Source organism: Ambystoma mexicanum, chromosome 3q (assembly GCF_040938575.1).
Source record: "Ambystoma mexicanum isolate Mex_15411 chromosome 3q, UKY_AmexF1_1, whole genome shotgun sequence".
Lineage (NCBI taxonomy): Eukaryota > Metazoa > Chordata > Amphibia > Caudata > Ambystomatidae > Ambystoma > Ambystoma mexicanum.
This window is the reverse complement of record NC_090926.1, coordinates 377382753-377398913: the sequence shown is the minus strand read 5'-3', so window position 1 is coordinate 377398913 and position 16161 is coordinate 377382753.

The window sequence follows — 16161 nt, the reverse complement described above, 5'->3', positions numbered from 1 at the left end:
CCAACACTTCATGAATGATGTACTATGGGAGCTACTCAACGATATTCTCATCTACTCGTCCAACCGACAAGACCATGTTACACATGTGTGGGCAGTACTCCACAAGCTACGCGAAAACCATTAGTATGCCAAGCTTGAAAAGTGCTCATTCCATGTCACTGAGGTGGAGTTTTTGTGGTTTGTGCTGTCTCCGAAAGGCATCAAAATGGACAATAGGAAGGTAGAAGCTATACTCACCTGGCCTTCACCCACGTCCCTAAAAGGAGTATAGAGCTTTTTAGGCTTTTCAAATTTTTACCGGTGCTTCATACCCAGTTTTTCACACCTGGTGCATCCTATTACCTTTCTCCTCTGTAAACATCGAAAAATTGAATGGACGCCTGTACAGGATAGCGGAGCATCCTCTGATGGGCCCATTGGTCAGACTCACCCTCTAGTACCTGTAAGACAAGATAGCTGCACCTTGAGGAGTTTAGGGTGCAGGATTCACTTACTCCGACACACTTCAATAAAGACAACTCAATAGTTTGGCAAAGGGAAGTCCGTTTAATGACAAGTACAAAAAATGGGGAAACAAATGGTAATCATCAATGATGCGATCGCCTGTCTCGCTTCAACTCCCAACTTCTTCATGCTGACAGTAACTTTTATAGCAAATTCGCGTCAACAATGACGTGTAAAACTCATAAGTTTGACATGCAATTCTATTGGTTGGAAAAGGTAACTTAAGTATAGGTGCTATATCTATATATGGTAACAGTGTGTGTGGATTGGATAACTCTTATCGGGCAGGCGTCTACACCCATCCCACTACATTACTCGTGATAGACGTCACTACGACTACGACGTCTTATTGGTTCTACAAACTATAGGATCCTAGATTAGTTGGTCCATTGTGATTGGGTGGGTTACACCCCCAGGCATACATCTCTACGTCAATTAGCAGCATGCAGAATGGACACCCAGATGCGGAGTGCCCCAAGATTCACCCTGCCTCCCTTCCATCAATCAGTACCTCTAGGGCTATGTGTCAATTAGTTGGCTAAGGATGGCCTCGAAACTGTAGCTTCTTATGAGGAAAAGTTATGGCATCCTCGGGTTCTGGGTGACATCAGACGTTGGTACCTCTTTGCCCTTGGCTAGTCACGTGTCTGTTCACCGTGAATCTGCTTCATTTTCCTTCTTTTTGTATATTTGATTCTTTGTTCAGCCTAGCCACCTGCCTGGGGCCTCTTTATCTCGACCTTCACTGGCTGGCAGTCATGCTCTGAAGTTTCGATTCTTCATGGTTGCCGCTCTCCTCCCTTCCTGAAGTTGACCTCGAATTCCCAAGCATGAGCTACTTTTTGCTGAGTTTCGATTCCGCTTTTCCCTTCTGGCTTTAGCTGGAATATGAATCTCGGCCTTGATGGCCCCTATCAGCCTGGGCTTAGTTCTGCATCACAAAATGGAGTTGCACTTGTATAGCGTGCTTCATTGAGGTAGATATATAATTGGCACATGCCGCTCTAAGCTTCTACTAAGCATTGCAAGCAGTACCGTTTACTGAGCTTCTTGCGTTCTGAGCCTATTTACATGCATTCAGTCAGTTGCACAATTTGATCCTGGATACGTTCTTTGTGTTGCAACGTGGTGTCTTATACGTCTGTCACATCATTATTCTTTACATTTTGTCCTTGCGTACCTTCTTTTGCTCGTCATTTTATGGTTATCTGTACGTCACGTCTGGGCTCTTATGTCATCACCAATTGCCTTCCATTAAGGCTCTGTGGGTCTCTTCAGGGACAGTCTAAGTAATCTTCGTTTTGTGTCAGCTGCAGGTATGGTTGTCTCAGTGGATACCTTGCAGCCCACGGTTGTCTGGTTATTGGTGCTTCAATAGGTATACATGTCCTTCTGATGGGTACTGGACAGGGTCCCACCGTGGCTCTCTGTTGGTTCATTTGCTCCTTATAAGTCACATATCTTGGCGAGTATGCTTCTAGCATCTCGACATGGGTGGCTGGAGTGCAGGCCATATTTGGGACTTCCTCTACACACCCCCCTCTGGTCGGTTTATCAACCACCTTTTCTTCTTCCTTTAGATTATTCTTACTTGGTTCAACTATATCCAATTCTTCGTCTTCTGGGTTTGTACATGATGGTGTGAAAGTGTGCATCTTTGGAGTCCATATTTTTATCACTCCTTTCAAACTTCCTGTTGTTTTTACGTGTTCGTCTTTGTTCCAGGTCATTAGCTGGCATTGCCCATTTGGGCTGCAGTAAATCCATTTCCCTTCATACCTTCTTCATTTTTTTGGGGTATGCAAACTTTGTTCCTTCTGGCACAAATTCGCTGGCCTTCACGAATTTTGTTATTTCTTCATCTCTTAGGTCTCTGGGTTTCCATCCTGTTTCAACATCGACCATAATTTTCATCCCAATGGCTTTCTTTGCGGTTTTCTGGCATTGTGTTACGATTATCTTGATAGCACAAAATCCTAGTAGTATCATTGCTAACAGGGCTCCCAGAATTTTGAATATGTCTGCCATCCATTGTGGGACCCATAAAAACAGTGTTCCAAACCAGTTGTCGTCATCCACTTCGTCAGTTTCCCTGATAATCTGATTCTGCAGAATTGCCAGCATACTTATGGCTTCTGTTAAGGTTCCATTTTCTTCATCATGTGAAGGTTTAAACGTGCAACATGATTCTCCGATTTTTGTGCAAACACCTCCATCCATTGCTGTAATCATGTCAAGTACATATCTGTTCTGGAGGGTCATCAATCGGATTGCTCTCAGTTCTTCTTTGATTGTATTGAATTCTTTTATGGTAGTGTTGATGGTCTGCAATAACTCCCATCTGGTTATCTGCAACCATTCAGCATTCACTCCTATTTGGATGTGCAGCAAGAGAATTGTTGCGAATACTGTTGAGGTGAGGTTAAACAGCCTGTGCTCGTATGGGATTGCATGAATGCTTTTTCTGATTTGGCAGAAAAGTAATTCTCTCTCCTTATTTGGGATACCAGTTCCACAGACCTCGTTTTCCTCAGGTGAGCATCTGCTTTTGGGAAACTGTCGATATTCAGGTCACTCTTCGGGATCTCTAGTGCAGGAACGTGGACGTTCACTATTGTGCATATGCCTCCCCAGTTTTTCGGCAACCTTATGTATGCTTTGGATCCACATGCCCAGTAATGATCCATAATTACTGCGGTTCCGTGAGTCATACCTGGAGCTTCAAAGATCCGTCCGCAACTCCAATTCTCTCGCATCTTCCTTGTGCCATTATTCCTAAAGCATAATTTCGGGCTTTGCAGTGGCACTATCTGCAGGGGTCCCCTTCTATCTTCGACCCATATTAGTAACTTCACCAATTTTGGCCATAGGGGTTTGCACAGTTTTTGAGAGTTTTCTATTGCTTCCTTGCCGGCTCCCAGGACCATCCATGCTCGGCATATCACTACTCCTGCTTCCCATCCGTCTAGGGAAAGCACTGTTCCCCAATCTGCATCTGGCCTCTATTTCTCCATATTTGCGCTTCTTTTGGAGTTTTCCCTTGGCCGTTCAGTCTTGGGTTTATCTCCCATCTTTTTTCTGCTCCTTGTGCTTCTGGCTTTGCATACCTAATCATGTGATTCCTGGTGTGAGCTCTGTTTCTTGTCTTGATGTCTTGGATATAGTCGTCTTCATCAGGGTATGCTGCTTCTGTTGCCCATATCAGTGAGGCATCTCTTCCCATGAATTGTCCTCTGGTGTTGCACATTGCTACGTGTGACTAATAGTGTGCTGTCGGGACATCAATTTATACAGCCACGAAGATCTTGGACTTTCCCATGCTGTACGGTAGGAGTGCGCAGATGTAGCATTCTCCTTCAGTTTTTCTTCTTCCGATCTCTTTCATGTGTTGGTACCAAATGTTATTTCCTAGATGTGCTCTGCTGTCTAGGTAATCGTTTAGTTCATTGTTGTCTTCATGTGGGTTTCTCTTGATTCTTAATGTCTTTTTGTAGTTAGCTATAACTACGTCTCTAAATGCGTCTATGTGACTTTTTTCTTGCTTGAGGATTCTTAGGCATGCTTGTTGGAGGAGCAGGCTTCATTATCTGTATAGCTGTGGTAGGAGAAGGTTTTGTTAGTCTCTTCTTCTCCTCTTGCATTCTCCCGTAGGGCTCCTTTAACCACCATCTGTGTATCGTCTGTGGTACGTGTGGCCTCATCGTCGGCCTGGTGCTCGTAGGAACTGATGTGCTTGCTGCGATAGTCACTGTGGTTCTACTTTTCAGTTCCTCATGCAGTTTCTTCGCTTTAGTTATAAATGGGAACAAATGGTCTATCAGTATTTGTGTCTTTGCAGTGAATTCTTTTGTACCAGTCTGTCTTCTTGAGTGCTTTGGTTATATCTTTTTCAGTTGGCCTTCGGCTTCCTCTTGGTCACTTCCACTATTTTCTGAAACTGGTTGTTCGGTAGGCAGTTTTTTACTTTCTGTTGCCATCATTCGAGGTTCCGTAGCCATTGACACTTGCCCTTGCTCGTGTGCATTTAGTGTGTGGGTGCCTGTAGTTGTCAGTGCTATGTTTTCATTCATTCCATGCTGACCCTGTCTCCAGCTTTTCTCTTCATTCTTTACCTCAAATGTGTATGAATCACTGCTAATTACATTTAATTTTAGTTTGTTTACTTTATCGTCAGATTTTCTAGGAACTGTAATGACTATATAGGGTCTGGGTGCTTTCGTGGGATTCGTATGTACATTATCTGGTGGGTGCACTAAAATTGGAGTGCTTCGTGCACCAATAAAGAATGCAGTTCTGATTGTTAATGACAGAAAAACAATAATAATAACTATACATATGCACATTATCGTTCGATAAGACAATTTGCAGCATTTTCTTCCAGGGAATTGAGGGCGCCCCTCCGCTTGTGGGAGGACTAGGTTACTGTTCTGGGCCCCCATTTCAATCATATCAATAGTTAAAGTTCTATAAAGATCTCTTCTTTCCATTTACTTCATTATGGTGTTTCAGGAGGTCTTGGACGTAAAGTGTATTGTGCTTCGTAAGATTCCCCCCTCTCGAGGGTGACAATTGTCTCTGGTTGCGGGATGTAGTTCCCTTGCTAGACTATGGAAAAAGATCAGACTAGCCTCTTTGGTTAGTCACACTTATTGCGCATATTCAAAATAGGTCAAATCCCAATCCACCCCCCGAATTTCCTTAGTCCGGAAGACATGCTGGAATCTTGTTTAAATGTTACAAAGATGGAAAAAATTGGAAGCAATAGAAAAAAAATGGAAAAACTGGAAAAATTGAAAACATGCAAAACTGGAAAAAATATTGAAAAAATTATATCGTTCAAAATGGGAGTCAAATAACCACACAAATGAAAAAATTCTCGCTGAACGTTGGACATGGAGCATGATACCGCGGAGGAGTGTGCCCATATGTGCGACATTAGCTGGGTCTCTGAGGGAGGTGATGACGTCAACATCTGCAGGCCTCCCCACCATTTCTGGATAGTCAGTGATGGTATATCCAGACCATGATGTTGAAACAGGACATTGTGCGCCAGGCGACTTCCTCGGGTGACAGGGACATTTGTCCTGCTTGGCTGGGTTCTGGATCACAGGCCTTTCTTTTGACGAGAACAGTCTCTGCACTTTCCTGCTGCGTGGATTGCAATCACGTGATTTAGCTTGATCCACACTTGGTTCAGGTATTCATTGTTTCTTGGGTCTCTGATGAAGGTTAGGGTATCCGTGGTTCTCCCGATGAGTCCTGGGCACTCCTCTATGATGCGAAAGAAAAGCGTGTATGTCAGCTCATCAATGATCACTTGTGGTGGAAGCATTTGTGTCCTTATCACTGTATTCTGGCAACACAGCGAAGGCTTCCGCGATGACAGTCAGTAGTTGCCAGATCACCTTCTTGTTGGCAGGATTTTGAACAAAGTCTGTGATGCTGGTAACTCTCCCTACAAGCGATGGATATGTCTCTAGTATTAACTGAAAACAGGACAGCACATCTCTTGTGATATTCCTGTTGGGGCATGTCATACGTTTCTGCAAATCAAAGTCTGGGTGTTGGTTGATTCAGGTGACTGTGTGATGTTCGTAACTTTTGCTCTTAGTTCATCAAAGTCCTGTTTACTAATAATGCTTGGATATGGCTTGATTAAAAAGTTCATATCATCAGTGTGTTGTGGCTTATTCCCTTCTTTACCCTGAAACTAGAATGCACAGAGTGTTTGTTATGTCCTATCCCCCTTTGCTTAGAGCAACTGTCCAGTTTTAAGCCACAACTTGCATCCAGGTTCTTTGTCTTAGTTTTCCTGCTCATGCATCCTTCTTCCTCGTCATAGCTCTCGTCTGCACGTGCTGAGGTTCTTCCCCCTTGTCTGTAGGTTCTTCGCGGTGGGGTGCAGCTAAGGGGATCTCACCGATATAAGGTTTAATGTCATTTAGGAAGATCCAAGGTCTCCTGCCTTGCAGTTTCACGGCTGAGGGAGTGCAGTCCTCTACAATGAATGGGCCGTTGAATCTCGGCTCGTCCTACCTTTTCTTTGTGTGATTTCTCACTAGCACTGTATCACCAGGGAAGATGATTGGCGTACGTAGCCCTTGAGCTGTGTCTGTTTCAGCATCTCCCTCTGGGTCTGGTGTTGTACTGCACCCTTTTCGTCGTCGCTGCAGTTGGTCTGAAATGACAGCGAGGCTTGATGTCATGCAGTTCAGATATTCCGACAACTCGGTTCCCAGGACCTCTCGGGTAGACTGGGAATCACATCTAGCTCTATCTCGAGGGGTAAGGGGGGTCCTCATTCTCCTTCCTGTGACTATCTCGTGCGGCGTGAGATGATGGTCAGAGCCTGGTTGGTTCCAAAGTGCATACAATGACAGTGGTAGACAGTGCAGCCATCCCTTTTTTAGAGTAAGCTTTAACTTGGCTATCCTTCCCTTCAACAAGCTGTTGAACCTCTCGCATATACCATTTCCCTCTGGATGATACGCTGATGAGAACATGTGCTTTATACCAAGCAACAAGCTAATCTGTTCAAAAACTGTATTTACAAAATGAGCCCCATTATCTGATCTCATCACCTCACACACCCCCCCAATCTAGGGAATACTTCCCTCACCAGGAATTTAGCAGCACGAGTCTGGGTGTGTACAGGGACCTGCTTCTATCCATCTAGAGAATGGACACACCACTACAATTAAGTACCTGTGCCCGTTACATACTTGAATCATGTCAACATATTCGACGTGTAAGTACTGAAATTGCCCATTTGGCCGGGGGATGACTCCTCTCACTACTTTTAATGTGTGCCCAGCTGTGAACTGCTGGCAAATTATGCAGTTCACTATAAAAAATGCAACCTGCTCTGCTAAATTCGGTATGAACCAGTCTTCTGCGAGCGTTGCAGCTAGATTTTCTTTTGTCATATGGAACGGGTAGTGTAATTGTTCTAGTGATATCTTTAGTAGGGCTACAGGCATTACTGGTTTACCAGTGCTGTCTTGCCTCCACAATCCGTCCGAGAGGGGTTCAAAGAACACCCTCGTCGGTTCCACAGGTTCTTTTCTTCCTGTGGTGCCTCCCCTTGTAGCTCCATCAATTGAGTTTGCCCCACATTACTATAAGCCTCTGGTGTGGCTCGAGTTATCATCATACGCTCATGGGTGCGTGCCACTTCTACTTTCATGATTGTCTCAATTTTGGATGCCATACGCATGGCTTCCGTGTCTGCTGCGTAATTTCCACGTGACACATAGTCCTGTGTGCACTGTGGAGGTCGCATAGGCGGAATCACTGTACACCGTTACTTCCTGATCTGTGTGATTCTCAATGGCAAGTATCAACGCCAATAATTCTGCAGCCTGTGCTGAATAATGAGATGGTATTCGTGCACTAGCGAGTACTTGGAATTCTCCGTTCACTATGTTTTTTATTACGGCAAAGCCCGTATATCTTTGTCCGTCTTCTTGGTCGATTCTTGAGGATCCGTCAATGAAAACAATCTAACCTGCTGCCAGGGGATTTTCCTTCACCCTGGGGATTTCATCATAGAATTCTTCGTAGTTTGCACAGTCATGTATCGGCTCGCCTTCAGTGACTTGTGCAGCTATGAACGCGGCTGGATTGACTGTTTTACATCGAACTATTTTGATCGAGGGATTTGATATGATCACCTCATAGGCAGAGGCCCTTTGAGATGTCAATGTGCCCTTTGGTTTCTCTAAAATGGCAAATAATGAGTGTTCAACATATAACGTCATGGAGCATCCCATTACAATGGTTGTTGCCTACTCTATGGCGAACGCTGCAGCAGCTAAGCTTTGTTCGCATGGGAACTGGCCTCTCATTACTGGATCCAGATTCCCACTGTAATACGCCAGTGGCTTGTACTCCAACGAGGTTTTTTGAGCGAGTACTGCCGTTATAACATTGCCATTCATGTGCGAGAACAGGTAGAATTCCTCTGCATAATTAGGAATCCCGAGAACTGGAGCCACGCAAATTGCTCTCTTTAGTTCTGTGAACCCCTCTTCCATCGCTTCAGTCCATTCAATTTTTTCTTTTGTCGCACGGGCCTTCTTCAGGGACTGGAGCAAGGGCTTGGTATTTGAGCTGTAATAGAAGACCCATGCCCTAACATAGTTGCACAGGCCTAGGAAGCTCTGCATTTGTTTTATTGTGAGCGGCTTAGCCGTGTTCATGATAGCTTCAGCCCTTTCAGCCCTTTCTGCAATGACCCTTTTCCCCTCATGCGAGATTAGCTGGCCTATGTACAGCACCTCTTGTTGACAATATTGTAACTTTTCTTTGTCAACCTGATATAGTTTCTCAACCAATATAGTCAGAAGCTGGATAGAATCGGGCCTGCATTGTTCTTCAGTGGTGCTGCAGATCAGAATGTCATCCACATACTGCAAAACAACACTGTCTACTGTAATGTTGCCCAGGTCCATTTGCAAGACTCGGTTGAAAATGGATGGGGACTCACAGTACCTCTGCGGCAACCTCGTACATTTTAGGCGCATTTGTCTGAATGTGAAGGACGTCAGATCTTGTGAGTCACAGTGATTGAGAAAAAGCATTTTTCAAATCAATCACCGTGAAGTATTTCGCCTCGATCGGTATGTTACACAAGATCGTAGATGGATTATACATTATAGGGAACTCGGCTTCAACAATATCGTTTAATGCTCTTAAATCTTGGATTAAACGCCACGACCCTGCTCCATCATGGCGGAAATTGTCTTCGCAATCTCTTAATCCGCTTCTCTGGATATGGGATATTGTCGTGCCCTTGGTAAAATTGCTCCTGGTTTCAATTTAATTTTCACTTCTCCTGCTCCTTTCAGGAGGCCTACGTCATAGGGTCCTGTAGTCCATACTGAGACAGGCACCTGGGCCATATCGTCATCAAAGTATGTGGGACAGATCAGTGTCAACATCATTCTCTGTGGTACTTCTCGTTTGATCATTTTGACCCAAAATATGAGACTTACTTCCACCCTTGTCTCTTCTGAGTCAAGGTGTTCTTCGAACAGATCATCATAGGTGACGTCAGTCACCCGGTACCCTTCTTCAATGGCGATAATTGCACAACATTGTCTGCCTTCATCATCGTACCCTTCGACCATTACTACCTTCCCTCGCACTGCTGCGATATGTATCAATAAGGGAAATACTTGTCCCTCTTCTTCATGCATAGGTATTCTTGGTCTGAATAGAAACTCATCAGGGGTTCTCATAGTTCTATCTGTGAGGCCTGGCAATCCTGCCATAAGCACACGCACGCCATATGCAAAGACTTCCGGTTCTAATGGCATAGCTCTCATGGCTATATGTCCGGAGTATGCTCTGACCCTCTTGCATAAATTAGAATAATGCATTCCTGGAGTGGAGCATACTATGCCCTCTTCTGTGAACGATATATTCATATTCAACTTTGTCATTAAATCTCGACCCAAAATGTTTACTGGGGTCTGGCGTGAATATAACAAGGGCACATGCATCTCACATTCCCTCACAGAGACTGGGAGATTGTCTGTAAAGGGAACTCTACTGTGAGCTCTGTAAAACTCTAAGTGTCTATGGCCTGGCCGGACAAGGAAAACTTGCCTTCTCGTATGCACGAGCGTGTTGCACCCGTGTCAACTAAGAAGGAATATTCTTTCCCCCCTATGACGATATTTACCCTAGGTTCCCTGTTAGGGTCTGGTGTCACTGATAGGATAAAGCATATCAGAGTTTCCCGTGAGCTGTCCTATTGTATATATAGGTTTGGTCCACTGTATACTTGTGGATTTGCCCCATTTCCAGGGTTGACTCCCCCTCCGGAGTTAGTGCCCTGCGACATTTGCAGCGGTGCCTGTTGGGATTGCCCCTGTGGCAAATTCCTCATATTCGAAGGTTGAACCCCTTGTGGCATACCTTGCTGCAAGCCTGGCGCCTGCTGCTGTACTGCGTGATTCTGTGCCCCGTCTTGTTGAGGGACGGCAGGCTGATTCACCATGCCTTTTCCCATCCCATGGCCATTTTGCCACATGCCTTGGCCTCTGCACACGCGCGCCACATGTCCTGTCATTCCACACAGCCAACACACTGGCAGTGGTCGGGCCATCTGTCCATCTGGCGTAGCTGGACTGGCCACCTGCGCGTTCTGAAAGCCATCTTGATTATTCTGAAAACCTCTGTGATTACTTTGAAATCCTCACTGATTACTCTGCCATCCTCTTCCTCTAAATCCCCTACCCCTCTGGTAAAAACCCACGCTACCCTGGTTATTCTGCAATGGGTTAGTCACTTGTTGCGCGCTTGGCTCAGCTGGGTTTGTCAGCATGGCTCCCTCGAGAGCATACTTTGAGAGTTTATTTTGCACCAGCTTCGCTTCCTCACCTTTACGAGTTGCCTCCTTTTTTCTGTTCTTTTCTTGCAACAATCTACAATAGTGTGCAATTGTCAACTGTATTTCGGCCCATGGTTTAGCTTCTATTCCTACCAATTTCTTGAGCTGTTTCTGCACCGGTTCTGGCAACCCTTGGCACAATATATGGTAGAATACAGGGATAGATTTCGTCCAAGATTCATGCGTTTCGAACACCCACGCGTCTTGAAAATTCTGGATATAAATCAAGGGATACTCTGACTCTTTCATTTTTTGAGTCATTATAGCTCCCATATCAGAAGTGTCTGGGTTCAGCACTCGTAGCGCTTTCCACACGGCTGCTCTACAATTATTAAATGGTGCTCTGTCATGGGTAGTGTTAGTTATGGTTACCCCAGGGTACCCAGCCCAATTCCATACATCGTCTGCTCTCTCACCCACTATGGCGATCAGGAGACCTTTAATGTCCCCTATAGCCAACGTGACACCCCCTGTCATTTTTTCTAACTCGTGTATCCATTTCCCGGCTCCCGAAGTCAGCATTGGAAGCTTGTTTTTCAAGTTCTCTCGATCCATGTGTGGCCATGGGATATATTGTGGTCTTGTGCCCCCCTTTTCTAGCAGTGGGAACTGAAATGCGCAGTCTTCCTTCTCTTTCCCCATAGCTCTCCTGTCTATCGCTGGGGTAGCATTCCCGCATCGCCGTCTACCTGGCAATGTCCTCAATCTGTCTACATAGGCAGGTGCTGGCTCTCCCCTCTGACCGCAGGGTATTCCCTCATGTCGGCTAGGCTGCGTGGTGAACCCCGATACCATAGGTGCGGACTCGCTAGTGTCTGACCATCGTACCCCTTTGGAGCCGCTTCTCGCTTCGTCTCCCTTCTTCGTGTGTCTCGTCCTCCGTTTCCCCACCAGAGTCGGACGCTGATTGTTCCCAGTTCACGCAACTCCTTACATCTTCTTCATTCTTACTAATTTCTAGCCTATCCAGGGACAGTCCCCTGCTCCCACTACTTTGGGTGACATCCTCAGTGTCATACAGCTGAGTGCTTTCCAAGCGCTCATCATCCCTTCCCCCTTGGGAAATTTGTTCCAGCCCCATTTCATTGTATATTTTATCAATCGTTTCCCCGATGCTTCTAGTGTCGAAGTCATCTTCAATGTTTGCCCCATTCGTGCCTGATATTGACTCATTTGCGGCGAAGAATTCTTCAATGTCTTCCCATTCTACAACATGATTGGGTTTTTTAACTTCCCGCTCCAAATATTCAAGATCCCGTGCCCTCTGTCTTCGTTTGCGTTCTATATCACCATCGACTTCCTTGCTTCTTCTCTAGTCTCATCTTCTTCCCTTCTCCTTTCATTTCTACATTCCTTTGCCCTTCTAATTTACTCATCTTCCCGACTCTTTACTCTCTTTTCACGTACTCTTTGCTCTTCTTCCAACCTTTGCTGATTCTGTCTGTACTGGTCATAGGCTGTCTTCTGTTTGCGATCGAGCTGCTTTTCTTGCTCCTCGCGATAAAGCTGTTCTCGCCTCAGCCTATTTCTCTTTCTTATTTTCTCGTCCCTTACTTCCTTTTCCTTCTCCTTTTCCCTTCTCTGTGCCTCATCAGACTTCTCTCTCAGCCTTATACTATCACTTCCTTTACCATCATGTTTCAACAATATCTGTCCTCCCATCCATTCGACTTTTGCGAATGCTATCTCATCAGTTCTACCTTCGCTTCCCTTCCATTTCTTTCTCTCTCTCTCCTTAACGAGGGGTGCACTCATCTGTGCCTCGCCTTTCCTTTCCTCATCGCGTCTCTCTTGGTCCCTCTGGACTGCAGAGGTAAGATTCATTTCCTGCTCCTTCTCCTTGATTTCGTCACTACTATACGTAGGTGACTCATACACAGGGTTGCTGTACCCCGTAGCTGCCTTAAGCTCTCTTAACGGGTAGAGTCCCTCTGACTTATTCCCCTCGATTTCTAGCTCAGGCGGGGCTGGTGGCATGGTAGGCATCTCACCCCCCTCCGTGCATACGTTTAGTATCCAATCTGCAGGAGGCTCTTCCTCCTTTGGCTGTTCAAACATTTTCCACAGTTCCTAGAACAGCAAGACGTTTCTCTAGTTTCTTGCCTGTGTATGTGGCATGCAGGTAAGTCAACATATGCTGTAAAACGGCTTTAGATAAAGACCCATTCTGTGGCCACGGCATAAACATTTTGTCGGCGGTACCCTTAACCCACTCCGCACTATACTTCTTAAGCTTCAGTGTGTGCTTGGGTAATTACTTGCACAAATGGGCAAGTGGGGTAACCTCCTCCATTCTCAAATTTCGTTACCAACAATATTTTATGCAATTTTCACAAGTCCAACAGTATGAGTGAGCACCAAATACGCAAGCTCCAATCCAATCTTTCCCGCCAAAATTCTATATCATCAATTTACTCAAGAACATCAATCCATTGGCGATTCCCTCTTAGTTATGGAATTGCGCAAAGCCCAAACTTCATTTCAAACAATCAACGATACAGTTCTTTGCATTTGACATATAACAGGACACGCATTACAGACATTTGACAGACTAGACGGACACCAGCTGGGCACACATATACCTGCCTTCTAATCAATACCCTGACATGGTGTTTAAACAAACCCCTTTAGTGCCGTCTATAATCGTCACCGTAGTCTAATCGTCCCCCATTATGTGGGCTCTGAGTTCACGTTTCTTCTGACTGCTGTATTAAAGTGCAGGAACAAGGCGAATCGTCTTACTTTTTTTTCTCGGGTGCCCTCCCGTTAAGCTACTTTTTCTCTCAGATGTCCTCCCGGTAACCTTACTTTTTCCTCTCGGGTGTCCTCCCGGTAACCTTACTTTTTCCTCTCAGGGGTCCTCCAGGTAACCTTACTTTTTCCTCTCGGGTGTCCTCCCAGTAACCTTATTTTTTATCCCTTATACTTGAGTCATTAACCCCTTATATATAGTTTTCTCTACTTCTGACTATTTTTATTTTCTCCTCCACCCTCCGTTACCTTTCCCTTACTTGTTCTAATGCCTACAAGACATTTGCCAAAGTAATAAGTTTATTGTTTCACTCACCGCTCGCATCTTTTTCTCTCTGGAACTTTGTGATCACTGCCCCTCCTTTGTCCCGCCTCTTGCGGTCTTTTTGTCCGATCCGCTGCCTGTGGAAATGAGACCTTCAGACCTACTGCCAATTTGATGGACTTACTCTATCATTGTCCATGGGAAGCTTCTCAGTCTACTCAGCCGAATGGCGAAGGACTTGTGATATTGCCAAAGGCCCAGAGTTACTTCGTGCTGTCGGTCTATGGGTGTCTTAGTATTAATCAATCAATAGTTGATGGTCGAACCATCCTCACGCTACCAAGTGTACAGGAGGGCAGAGCATCCTCTGACGGGCCCATAGGTCGGAACTCACCCTCTAGTACCTGTAAGACAAGATGGCTGCACCTTGAGGAGGTTAGAGTGCAGGATTCACTTACTCCGACACACTTCAATAAGGACAACTCAATAGTTTGGCAAAGGGAAGTCTGTGTAATGACAAGTACAAAAAATGGGGAAAGAAATGGTAATCATCAATGATGCGATTGCCTGTCTCGCTTCAACTCCCAACTCCTTCATGCTGACAGTAACTTTTATAGCAAATTTGCATCATCATTGACGTGTAAAGCTCATAAGTTTGACATGCAATTCTATTGGTTGGAAAAGGTAACTTAAGTATAGGTGCTATATCTATATATGATAACAGTGTTTGCGGTTTGGATAACTCTTATCGGGCGGGCTTATACGCCCATCCCACTACATCACTCGTGATAGACGCCACTATGACTATGATGTCTTATTGGTTCTACAAACTATAGGATCCTAGATTACTTGGTCCATTGTGATCGGGTGGGTTACTCCCCTAGGCATAAATCTATACGTCAATTAGCAGCATGCAGAATGGACACCCAGATGCGGAGTGCCCCAAGATTCACCCTGCCTCCCTTCCATCAATCAGTACCTCTAGGGCTATGTGTCAATTAGTTGGCTGAGGATGGCCTCGAAACTGTAGCTTCTTATGAGGAAAAGTTATGGCATGCTCGGATTCTGGGTGACATCAGACGTTGGTACCTCTTTGCCCTTGGCTAGTCATATGTCTGTTCACTGTGAATCTGCTTCATTTTCCTTCTTTTTGTATATTTGATTCTTTGTTCAGCCTAGCCACCTGCCTGGGGTCTCTTTATCTCGACCTTCACTGGCTGGCAGTCATGCTCTGAAGTTTCGATTCTTCATGGTTGCCGCTCTCCTCCCTTCCTGGAGTTGACCTCGAATTCCCAAGCATGAGCTACTTCTTGCTGAGTTTCGATTCTGCTTTTCCCTTCTGGCTTTAGCTGGAATATGAATCTCGACCTTGATGGCCCCTAGCAGCCTGGGCTTAGTTCTGCTTCACAAAATGGAGTCGCACTTGTATAGCGTGCTTCATTGAGGTAGAATTATAATTGGCGCATGCCTCTCTAAGCTTCTACTAAGCATTGCAAGCAGTACCATATACTGAGCTTCTTGCATTCCAAGCCTATTTACATGCATTCAGTCAGTTGCACATTTCGATCCTGGATACGTTCTTTGTGCTGCAACGTGGTGTCTTCTTATGCATCTGTCACATCATTATTCTTTACAGTTCGTCCTTGCGTACCTTCTTTTGCTCGTCATTTTATGGTTATCTGTATGTCACGTCTGGGCTCTTATGTCGTCACCAAGTGCCTTCCATTAACACTCTGTGGGTCTCTTCGGGGACAGTCTGTAAGTAATCTTTGTTTCATTTCAGCTGCTGGTATGGTTGTCTCAGTGGATACCTTGTAGCCCACGGTTGTCTGGTTATTGGCGCTTCAATAGGTCTAAATGTCCCTCTGATGGGTACTGGACAGGGCCCGACCGTGGCTCTCTGTTGGTTCATTTGCTCCTTATAAGTCACTTATCTTGGCGAGTATGCTTCTGGCATCTCGACATGGGTGGCTGGAATGCAGGCCATATTTGGGACCTCCTCTACACGCCTGCAGCAGAAGAGGCATTCCGTGCTCTAAAGGACAGGTTCACTTTGTCTCCTGTATTACAGCATCCACAGCCTGATCTCCCTTACATCATAGAGACCGATGCTTCCAGTGTAGCTATGGGAGCAGTTCTATCCCAATGAAATCCTGAAACTGGTCACTTACATCCTGTGGCATTCTGGTCGAAGAAATTTTCCCCAGCAGAATTGAACTATGCAGTTACGGATAAAGAGCTA